Below are 11,272 nucleotides of genomic sequence, written 5' to 3'. Positions count from 1 at the left end.
GATTCAACAGATTACGCATGTATTGAAACGGATGGTTGGAGTGTAGAGGCAGATAGCGAAAACGAAATTGAAGAAGAAACTGAAGCTATTGAGCGAATAGCTATTGAAGCTATTCGGCGATTGCCTTCTAACCAACGATTGCATCTTTTGACCACTGGAGCAACTTAAATCAGTCGATTGGTAAGTGTTTGTTTGGCATTAAATGTGGGTGGAGGGAAAGGCTGGATGCAAATGTAGCTACAAATGTACATACAGCTAGCCTAAATAGCATGTTTGAATCGGTTAGCTGGCAGTGACCAAATAGGTCTGATTAGCACATAAGTCAATAACATCAACAAAACTCACATTTGTGATTTAGTTGACTTTATCGTTGGAAATGCATTTGCTTTGAGTGTCGCAGGATATCCACACATTTCTGTCGTAGCATCGCTATCGTCGGTAAAATGTGCAGGACTTTTGCATCTTTTGACACTGGTGCATCTTGAATCTGTCGATTGGTATGTGTTTGTTTGGCATAAAATGTAAGTGGAGGGAAAGGCTGGATGCAAATATAGCTACAAATGAGGCATAACAATGCAATATGTACAGACACCTAGCCTAAATAGCATGTTAGCATTGATTAACATGCCGTGCTAATCAATGCACACTCCACGTAAGTCAACTTGAATCCGTCCCTGATCGTGTTGTAACACCCTCCGATAACACACCGACGAGGCATGATGTCTCCAAGGTACGGGAAACAGTCTAAAAAACGGAAAATAACAGAGCTGATTTGACTTGTTTGTGTAATGTGTTTGAGAAAATGGTGGATTGCTTCCCATTGTAACGTCACGGGTTACAGCGAACAATTGAAAGGCATTTAAATCCCCAAAGTCACCCTTTTAGAGTTGGGAAATCGGTTGAAAAAACATATGGTCTTTTTTCTGCAACATCAAGGTATATATTGACGCTTACATAGGTCTGCTGATAATGTTCCCCTTTAAAATGTCATACCGCCCCACTGGCTGGTACCCATTACACCTGGATAAATATTAGGGAAGTCAGCATACAGCTTGTAAAGCAGTATAGATTTGCTATTCACTCAATATTGGACTACTAATTGCACCACCATTATTGTGTAAATAGCTGGAAACGTAAGTGAGTACAGTGATAATTTTTATAACAGCAATTTGGAAACCTATTCAAACAGATGATGAGCTGCTCGGCCTGGGTGTTGTGCATTACTGTTTTGGCACCTGACAATAGAAGCGGTTCGCTCAAATACATTCTTTTAGTAAGAAGAAAACTTCCAATGATGACACAGCATCAAGAGTTTCAATCCAATTACAGTCGGTTACTTGAAATACTGTCAGATCTTGGCAGTTGGCCTTTGTGTGCTCGAAGCGTCCTTTCCGTGACCTTGGTGGCTTAGGGAAATAATGAACACTAAACACAGAGCTTTGATGTGGACTCACGGAGAAGAGATCTACAAGTTATTGTTGTACACTTCTCTTTCTATTGCTCTCTCATTATTCTGGGATGAAGTGATGTAATCCACACAAATTCCTGCCCTTTATAAACCACTTTTAACCTCAGACACAAAAAAAAGATTGGCTAATGGAGAGATGGAGCCATCCATCCATCCATTTTCTACTGCTTGTCCCTTTTGGAGTCGCGGGGGTGTGGGGCTGGTGCTGGAGCCTAGCTTAGCTGCACACCCTGGACATACCCCTTTATTTCTTTTCTCACCCTATCAGACCTAACCACAGGAAGTGAAACAAATATAAACACACGGGTTATTGTAGGGCAAGGGTCAAGAACCTTTTTGGCGGAGAGAGCCATGAAAGCCAAATATTTTAAAATATATATCCGTGAGAGCCATGTAATATTTTTTTTTAACACTGAATACAACTAAATGAGTGATTTTTTTAAGTAAGACCAACATTTTTAGAGTATAATAAGTCTCCTATTCTTTTTAATTGCATTGTTATTCTGAAGCTAACCAATAATAAATAAAATACTTCTTAATGCAACTTCTTGAACAGATGCGCTAGAAAACGGATGGATGGATTAGAATGCATGACAATGTTTTAAATTTTGAACGTTATTTTTAACACTGTGATTACCAGCGGAATTATTCATTACTTATCGTGTTAAACAATGTCAGCTAAGATTTATCTGAGAGCCAAATGCAGTCATCAAAAGTGCCAAATCTGGCTCGAGAGCCATAGGTTCCTTGCCCCCGTTGTAGGGTCAACATGTTAAACAAATGGTGGTAATTAATTGCCAGTGATAGAAAAAGAGATACAGTCTTCTTTTTTGAGCATCATGTTACATGTTGTCGAATATCTCTGAAATCCTTCCAGCTTCTGATGGGTTGGAGTATGAGCTGTACTAGTGGCGCTCTCTAGTGTCAGAAGAGAGAAAGCGAAATAATTAAGTCAATCGTTCCAATAAATGTATTCAAATGATTAATACATATATTTACTATGGGTGTTATTTTCATGTTTAAATTCCATGAAAATGCCAAACAATATATAAACACACACAATTGTTTTTGTTTGTTTGAATGGAAGAAAAAAAATTGACAGGTTTCTTAAACTTTTTTTTTATAAACTTCCATCCATCCATCCATTTTCTACCGCTTATTCCCTTTCGGGGTCGCGGGGGGCGCTGGCGCCTATCTCAGCTACAATCGGGCGGAAGGCGGGGTACACCCTGGACAAGTATTTATAATATGCAACATTTAGATATAAGCAAATAAATAATAATAATCAAAACATGTACAGAAACAGTACAAAAACATAACAAAACAACGCCAGGGGTTTGTAAACTTAACAAAGCAACATGCAGAAAAAAGCAATATATATATATATATATATATATATATATATATATATATATATATATATATATATACAAGTACAACCCATTTATTTATATATATATATATATATATATATATATGTATATATATACACACACACACATATATATATGTGTGGATATATATACAGTATGTATATATATACATATGTATATATACACATATATATACATAAATATATACATATATATGTATATATACATATATACATATATATGTATATATATACATATATTTTTACATATATATGTATATATATTTATATATATATGTACATATTTTTGTACATATATTTGTATATATATGTATATGTATGTATATATATACAGTATGTATATATATATATATATATACACATACATACATATATATATATATGTATATATATATATTTTTATATATGTATATGTATGTATATATATACAGTATGCATATATATACATACATACATGTATATATATATATATATATATATATATGTATGTATGTGTGTGTGTGTGTGTGTGTGTGTGTGCGTGCGTGTAAAGCCATAAGCTCACACCATTTCCGTAAATTATCCAAATTTGGAGCACAGCATCATATTTTATCACAGTTTTTTGGTTGTTAGAGTTAGAAAGCATTTTAAAGTCCATCCATCCATCCATTTCCTACCGCTTATTCCCTTTCGGGGTCGCGGGGGGCGCTGGCGCCTATCTCAGCTACAATCGGGCGGAAGGCGGGGTACACCCTGGACAAGTCGCCACCCCATCACAGGGCCAACACAGATAGACAGACAACATTCACACTCACATTCACACACTATGGCCAATTTAGTGTTGCCAATCAACCTATCCCCAGGTGCATGTCTTTGGAAGTGGGAGGAAGCCGGAGTACCCGGAGGGAACCCCACGCATTCACGGGGAGAACATGCAAACTCCACACAGAAAGATCCCGAGCCTGGATTTGAACCCAGGACTGCAGGAACTTCGTATTGTGAGGCAGACGCACTAACCCCTCTGCCACCGTCAAGTTCTAATTATTTTCTGGGATCTGAGCCGAGGATGTCATTGTGGCTTGTGCAGCCCTTTGAGACGCTGGTGATTTAGGGCTATAGAAATAAACATTGATTGATTGGTTGATTTACTTTTTTAACGGTACAAAAAACAGGTCAGGTTTTGAGAAACTAACATTTTTTGACGTAAAACTTAGCCAATAGTATAATGAGGTTGCAAAGATAAAATTCCTTTTTAAAAATGTGTTCATACCATGTAAATCCAAATAGGACATCTTTAAAACGAAGCACAAATGTGTTGGTTTCGTAAACCAGTGGTTCTCAAATGGGGTACGCGCACCCCTGGGGGTACTTGAAGGTATGCCAAGGGGTACGTGAGATTTTTCATAAATGTTCTAAAAATAGCAACAATTCAAAAATCCATTATAAATATATTTATTGAATAATACTTCAACAAAATATGAATGTAAGTTCATAAACTGTGATAAAAAATAAAACAATGCAATATTCAGTGTTGACAGCTAGATTTTTTTATGGACATGTTCCATAAATATTGATGTTAAAGATTACTTTTTTTGTAAAGGAATGTTTAGAAATAAGTTCATGAATCCAGATGGATCGCTATTACAATCCCCAAAGAGGGCCCTTTAAGTTGATGATCACCTCAATGTGTAGAAATCTTTATTTATAATTGAATCAGTTGTGTATTTTTCAACAAGTTTTTAGTTATTTTTATATCTTATTTTTTTCCAAATAGTTTAAGAAAAAACACTACAAATGAGCAATATTTTGCACATACAATTTAATAAATCAAAAACTGATTACATAGTGCTGTATTTTACATCTTTATCTCTTTCTTTCAGCCAAAAATGCTTTGCTCTGATTAGGGGGTACTTGAATTAAAAAAAATTTCACTGAAAAAAGGTTGAGAACCACTGTCGTAAGCAATCAGCAGGTGGCGCCAGACCACAAGATCACGAATGTGACGTCACAATAGGAAATTTACTCTAACGCCAAATAGTCAATAATTTAAACTTTCGTCTGTTCACTAGTTTAAACAATGATATTTTAAGAACTATATGAGAGACATTTTCATACTGACCTCGTTCAAGATCACATAATAATAATTGATCATCCGTCTCTAAAGGCTAATTAATCGAACGTGGCGGGCTGGGCACTCCTGTGTGTGGTGCGTAATACACTCCAAAGCCGTAGGTGGCGGTATGCACCTTCACACTCCAAATCCATCTTTAGACCGAGGAAGAAGAACACATTTAATCACTAAAGCATGATGGCCATGACACAGCATTAGTAGGCGAGCTAATACAAGTAGCCAATAAATATTTCGGTTTTATAAAGTAAAATAAAGGTATTTTGGTTGAGACATGTGAGGTATTAGTTTAACAATACGTTGACATTAATTTTGGGTTTTAAATTGCTAAACACAACCAAACTACATGTCAGTGCACAATTCTGAATATAATACATTCCAATACAAAGTCTTTTCATTTACAGATCCAAACTCTTCTTTATTCTCCTCTGCTGGTCTGCTTGACATGAGGCCTCCCTGAAGGAGTGACTGACACGTTTAACAGTCAAGGTAAGCAAGTGTGTGTGTTTTTCTTTTTAGAGAGCCACAGCTTACTGTATATTCTGGACCATGTTGCATGTCATGGCTCACTGACAAACAGAGGATTTCACCCTACTGTAGTCATGGCCTGTAGAGATGTCCGATAATGTCTTTTTTGCCGATATTCCGATATTGTTCAACTCTTAACCTACTCACTGGCCTAGTGGTTAGAGTGTCCACCCTGAGATCGGTAGGTTGTGAGTTCAAATCCCGGCTGAGTCATACCAAAGACTATAAAAATGGGACCCATTACCTCCCTGCTTGGCACTCATGAGCATTAAGGGTTGGAATTGGGCGTTAAATCACCATAAATGATTCCTGGGCATGGCACCGCTGCTGCCCTGATCAAGGGTGATAGATCAAATGCAGAGAATAATTTCGCCACACCTAGTCATAGTGTTTGTGTGACAATCATTAGTGCTTTAACTTTAACTTTAATTGCAGATTCCGATATCAACCGATACCGATATATATACACACACATATATATATATATATATGTTAGGACTGGGTGATGTTGCCTTTTTTTAATATCGCAATATTTGTATGCCATATCGCGATATACGATAGACTGGGACGGCGTGGCGCAGTGGTAGAGTGACCATGCGCAACTTGAGGGTCCCTGGTTCAATCCCCACCTAGTACCAACCTCATCACGTCCGTTGTGTCCTGAGCAAGACACTTTACCCTTGCTCCTGGTTAGCGCCTTGCATGGCAGCTCCCTCCATCAGTGTGTGAATGTGTGTGTGAATGGGTAAATGTGGAAGTAATCGTGTCAAAGCGCTTTGAGTACCTTGAAGGTAGAAAAGCGCTATACACGTACAACCCATTTATCATTTATATTTTGCCTTGGCCTTGAATGAACACTTGATGTACAGTATATAATCACAACAGTATGATGATTCTATGTGTCTACATTAAAACATTCTCTTCATGCTGCATTCATATATGCTACTTTTAAACTTTCATGTAGAGAGGGAAATCACAACTAAGTCAATTGACCAAAAGTATATTTATTAAAGTTATTAAGCAATGGCACAAACATTCAAGTCATTTCCAAAACATAAATTGCAAGGTTGTCAGACACATTTTAAGTGTCAAATAAAAATGAGCTGCATAATAGGAAATCAAATGGTATTCATCCTTCACTATGTGGTATGTTACTAAGGTTATGAAATTCTCTTCATTCTCTAGCGAGTGACTTTACAAACGATGCTACATATTAGCAGCAACGCTTGTTCCCCCCACACTTGACAAATTACGGTTGTCTGTTCGACATATTCCCACTTGAAGCCGAACCACCGCCAGACGGTGGAAACCCCGCTGTTTTTTATTGGGGATTAAGTCTTCCTTCATTTGTTACCAGATCCGCACCATCTTTCTCTCGTACGGCTACGTTAGCAGCTAACGTTAGCCCCGACGCTAGCTCTCTGCCCTGTGACGTATGACGTGACAGTTTGTGACGTATTTAAGAATGTGCGCCTGCTTGTCTGCGAGAAGGAGACACAGGAAAGAGCGAGGAGATCCTAAGGTGTACGCCCGCAGCTAAAAGTCCTCCGCGAGAACGTCTACTCGAATATTACGATATAGTCATTTTCTATATCGCACAGAGACAAACCCGCGATTCATCGTATATATCGATATATCGCCCAGCCGTAATATATATATATATATATATATATATATATATATATATATATATATATATATGTATATATATATATGTATATGTATATGTGTATGTAGTTGCTTGACTCTAGCCACCCAAGCAAGTGCCTCTTCTCACTGCTTCAGTCAGGCAAGCGCTACCGGAGTCTCAAGGCTAACATGGAGAGACTCAGGAGGAGCTTCTATCCCCAAGCCATCAGACTGCTCAACTGCACCGCTGATTAACACTTATCACAATTGCACAAAACCGCACGCACAAGATCACTTTGCTTACCACTGTGATATCCAGACTAAAATACTCTTCATTCATTGACTGTAAATAATGTAAAAATACTTTACATTATTTGGCCACGTTTTTTTTTTTTTTTATATTCCTTCACTCTCACTATCCTCATCCACGAATCTTTCATCCTCGCTCAAATTAATGGGGAAATTGTCGCTTTCTCGGTCCGAATTGCTCTCGCTGCTGATGGCCATGATTGTAAACAATGTGAGGATGTGAGGAGGTCCACAACCCGTGACGTCACGCGCACATCGTCTGCGACTTCCAGTACAGGCAAGGCTTTTTGATTAGCGACCAAAAGTTGCAAACTTTATCTTGGATGTTCTCTACTAAATCCTTCAGCAAAAATATGGCAATGTCGCGAAATGATCAAGTATGACACATAGAATGGACCTGCTATCCCTGTTTGAATAAGAAAATCTCATTTCAGTAGGCCTTTTAGTAGTGATTTATTTTCCTATAATCATACATGTTGTTACTGTTTAAAACTGTGTATAATGTTGAAGTGGCCAAAACTTTCAAATTTGAATTAAAAAAACCATCACTTTGTTTTTAATGTATAATTAGGCCGACAACGCAACAATATTTTAATGTTGGTCACCAATGGTGGTACTTGGACAGGCAAGTTTTTTCCAATTTGGTCTAGACAAGTTTATTCCAATTGTAAGGTCAACAACTGTTTCCAAATAGGTATTCAACTGAAAAAATGATTATCAATAAATATGATGAAAATCTGTGCACAATACTGCAATGTATCAAAGTCATCGTCTAATTTGCATAACTGCCTCAGGTGGGGGCATAGATCATTTAAAGTTCAGGTGACCCCGACATAATGATAAACAATGAATCCTTGACAGTAATTCTCAATGGTGTGTGTGTGTGTGTGTGTGTGTGTGTGTGTGTGTGTGTGTGTGTGTGTTTGTGTGAGAGTGTGTGATTTTCTTACTTTTTTAGATCGATAAAGAATCGTTACAAATAAGAATCGCGATACATCCAAAAATCTTTCTTTTGACACGGCCCTAATAGTATAGTGACGTTAATAGCTAGCTGGAAACCGCCACACTAATCAACCGCTGACAACTGGCACACTAGTCACTCACTGACAACTGGTACTCTAATCACTCGCTGACAGCTGATACACTAGTCACTCACTGACAACTGGCACTCTAATCACTCACTGACAACTGATACACTAGTCACTCACTGACAACTGGCACTCTAATCACTCGCTGACAACTGGCACACTGATTGCTATCTGACAACTGGCGCGCTGATTGCTAGCTGACAAATGGCAAACTGCAGCAGTAATCGGTAGCATGCAAATAAAGCGCTAATCCCAAAGTCTCCTAATTGCTAACATTAATAAAATATCAGATGTATTCATGTTTTTAATTTAAAGGCCTACTGAAATGAGATTTTCTTATTCAAACGGGGATAGCAGGTCCATTCTATGTGTCATACTTGATCATTTCGCGATATTGCCATATTTTTGCTGAAAGGATTTAGTAGAGAACATCCACGATAAAGTTCGCAACTTTTGGCCGCTAATAAAAAAGCCTTGCCTGTACCGGAAGTAGCAGACGATGTGCGCGTGACGTCACGGGTTGTGGAGCTCCTCACATTGTTTACAATAATGGCCACCAGCAGCGAGATCGATTCGGACCGAGAAAGCGACGATTTCCCCATTAATTTGAGTGAGGATGAAAGATTCGTGGATGAGGATAGTGAGAGTGAAGGACTAGAAAGATAAAGAAAATAGACGGCAGAGTGATTTAGATGTTATTAGACAAATTTACTTGGATAATTCCGGAAAATCTCTTATCTGCCTATTGTGTTACTAGTGTTTTAGTGAGATTATATGGTCGTACCTGTACAGCCTGAAAGTCGGAGGGGTGTGGCCACGGGCGTGGTGACCGCCAGTGTCTCAGAGGGAAGCCACGTTTCTCGACGACGCGAAGGCAGCCGGTTGGGCCGGGCTGAGATTTTTTTTTTTCCCTCCAACAAAGGTGGAAGCATCCAACGGTTGGGGGCGGCCGGTGGGAGGAAGCAAGAGAGTCACAGCTGCCTTTTTGACTGGTGCAGGAGGAACAACGCTAGCTCGCCGCTCATGTCTACAGTAAGAGCAGACTTATTACCACCATTTTCTCCCCGAAACCTGCCGGTTGACATGTGGTAGGGACCATGTTCGCTTGACCGCTCTGTTCCATAGTAAAGCTTCACCGTCATCTTTCGGGAATGTAAACAAGGAAACCCCGGCTGTATACACCGCTTCCCACCTACATCTTTCTTCTTTGACGTCTCCATTATTAATTGAACAAATTGCAAAAAATTCAGCAACACAGATGTCCATAATAATGTGGAATTATGCCATGAAAAGAGACGACTTATAGCTGGGAACGCTGCTGGACCAAAATGTCCTCTGCAATGCGTGATGTCACGCGCACGTGTCATCATACCGCAACGTTTTAGCATGATACTTCCGCGCGAAATTTAAAATTGCAATTTAGTCAACTAAACCGGCAGTATTGGCATGTGTTGTAATGTTAATATTTCATCATTGATATATAAACTATCAGACTGCGTGGTGGGTAGTAGTGGGTTTCAGTAGGCCTTTAAAACTGCAATCTACAGCGAGTAGGGTGTCCGTGCCACTGCTATCAATAAACTTCACTACAGTGTATTGGATCAATAATATGTATTTAAAGACATTAAAATTAGTGGATGAATTCCTTGTACCGCTGTGGACCCCCTGTTGAACACCTCTTACCTAGACCACAAGGAAGTGTGTTAAATGTTGATTAGAATCATCATAGGTCCCCTTTATGAAGCAGAGTAACAATGCCATCTACTGTATAGAATTGGTATGACAAGCTGCATTCAGAGCAAGGTTGTAACAGTCCAAATGTATTATCAGGCCACCACAAATCAATTAATTTATGGTAAATTCTGTACAATAATCACAATACTGTTCGTATATTGGATATCATGGAAAAAATGTACGATGAAGTCCACTGCAATAACTATTCAGTTAATTTTTTCTGTGTTTTTTTGTGTTATTTAGAACTCTTCACAATCCAATGCTAATTAAAGGCCTACTGAAACCCACTACTACCGACCACGCAATCTGATAGTTTATATATCAATGATGAAATATTAACATTGCAACACATGCCAATACGGCCTTTTTAGTTTACTAAATAACAATTTTAAATTTCCCGCGGAGTTTCCTGTTTAAAACGTCGCGGAATGATGACGCGTGACGTCACGGACTGTCAGGAAATATTAGCGCAGCACCATTTGCGGCTAAAAGTCGTCTCTTTTCATCGCGCAATTAAACAGTATTCTGGACATCTGTGTTGCTGAATCTTTTACAATTTGTTCAATTAATAATGGAGAAGTCAAAGTAGAAAGATGGAGTTGGGAAGCTTTATCCTTTAGCCACACAAACACACGGTGATTCCTTGTTTAAAATTCTCAGAGGTGAAGCTTTACTATGGATCAGAGCGGTCAAGCGAACATGGATCCCGACCACTTGTCAACCGGCAGGTTTCGGTGAGAAAATTGTGTTAAAAAGTCTCCTCTTACCGGAGATCTGTGGAGTTTGCGCTGTCCTTGTATCTGCCGTGACTTCCCTCAGACATAGGCCTCAAGACACGTGTGAACACACTCCTCCGACTATCAGGTACTATTTAATCTCACTAAGACACTAGCAACACAATAGAAAGATAAGGGATTTCCCAGAATTATCCTACTAAATGTGTCTAAAAACATCTGAATCCATCCCAATGCAATAGCCTTTTTTTTTTTCAATTTATTTTATCTTTTATTTTTTCT

General features: G+C 38.6%; 1 protein-coding gene across 3 annotated transcripts in view; it reads left to right on the top strand.

Moving 5' to 3' along the window:
- Positions 1-5,100: 5,100 nt before the first annotated feature.
- sulf2a (sulfatase 2a) overlaps positions 5,101-11,272 on the top strand; it is a 264,808-nt gene continuing 258,636 nt past the window's right edge. Inside the window, exons 1-2 of one of the 3 annotated variants that reach the window (XM_061874878.1) lie at positions 5,101-5,168; positions 5,373-5,457. The gene's annotated coding sequence lies outside the window, so the exon portion shown is untranslated. Of the gene's footprint in view, positions 5,458-11,272 lie in introns of all 3 variants that reach the window. The other 2 variants (XM_061874879.1, XM_061874877.1) reach the window with 2 other exon arrangements.

The sequence above is a fragment of the Nerophis ophidion genome, linkage group LG16 (assembly GCF_033978795.1).
Source record: "Nerophis ophidion isolate RoL-2023_Sa linkage group LG16, RoL_Noph_v1.0, whole genome shotgun sequence".
NCBI lineage: Eukaryota > Metazoa > Chordata > Actinopteri > Syngnathiformes > Syngnathidae > Nerophis > Nerophis ophidion.
The sequence above is the reverse complement of the archived record's forward strand: the minus strand, read 5'-3'. Positions and strand labels throughout refer to the sequence as shown.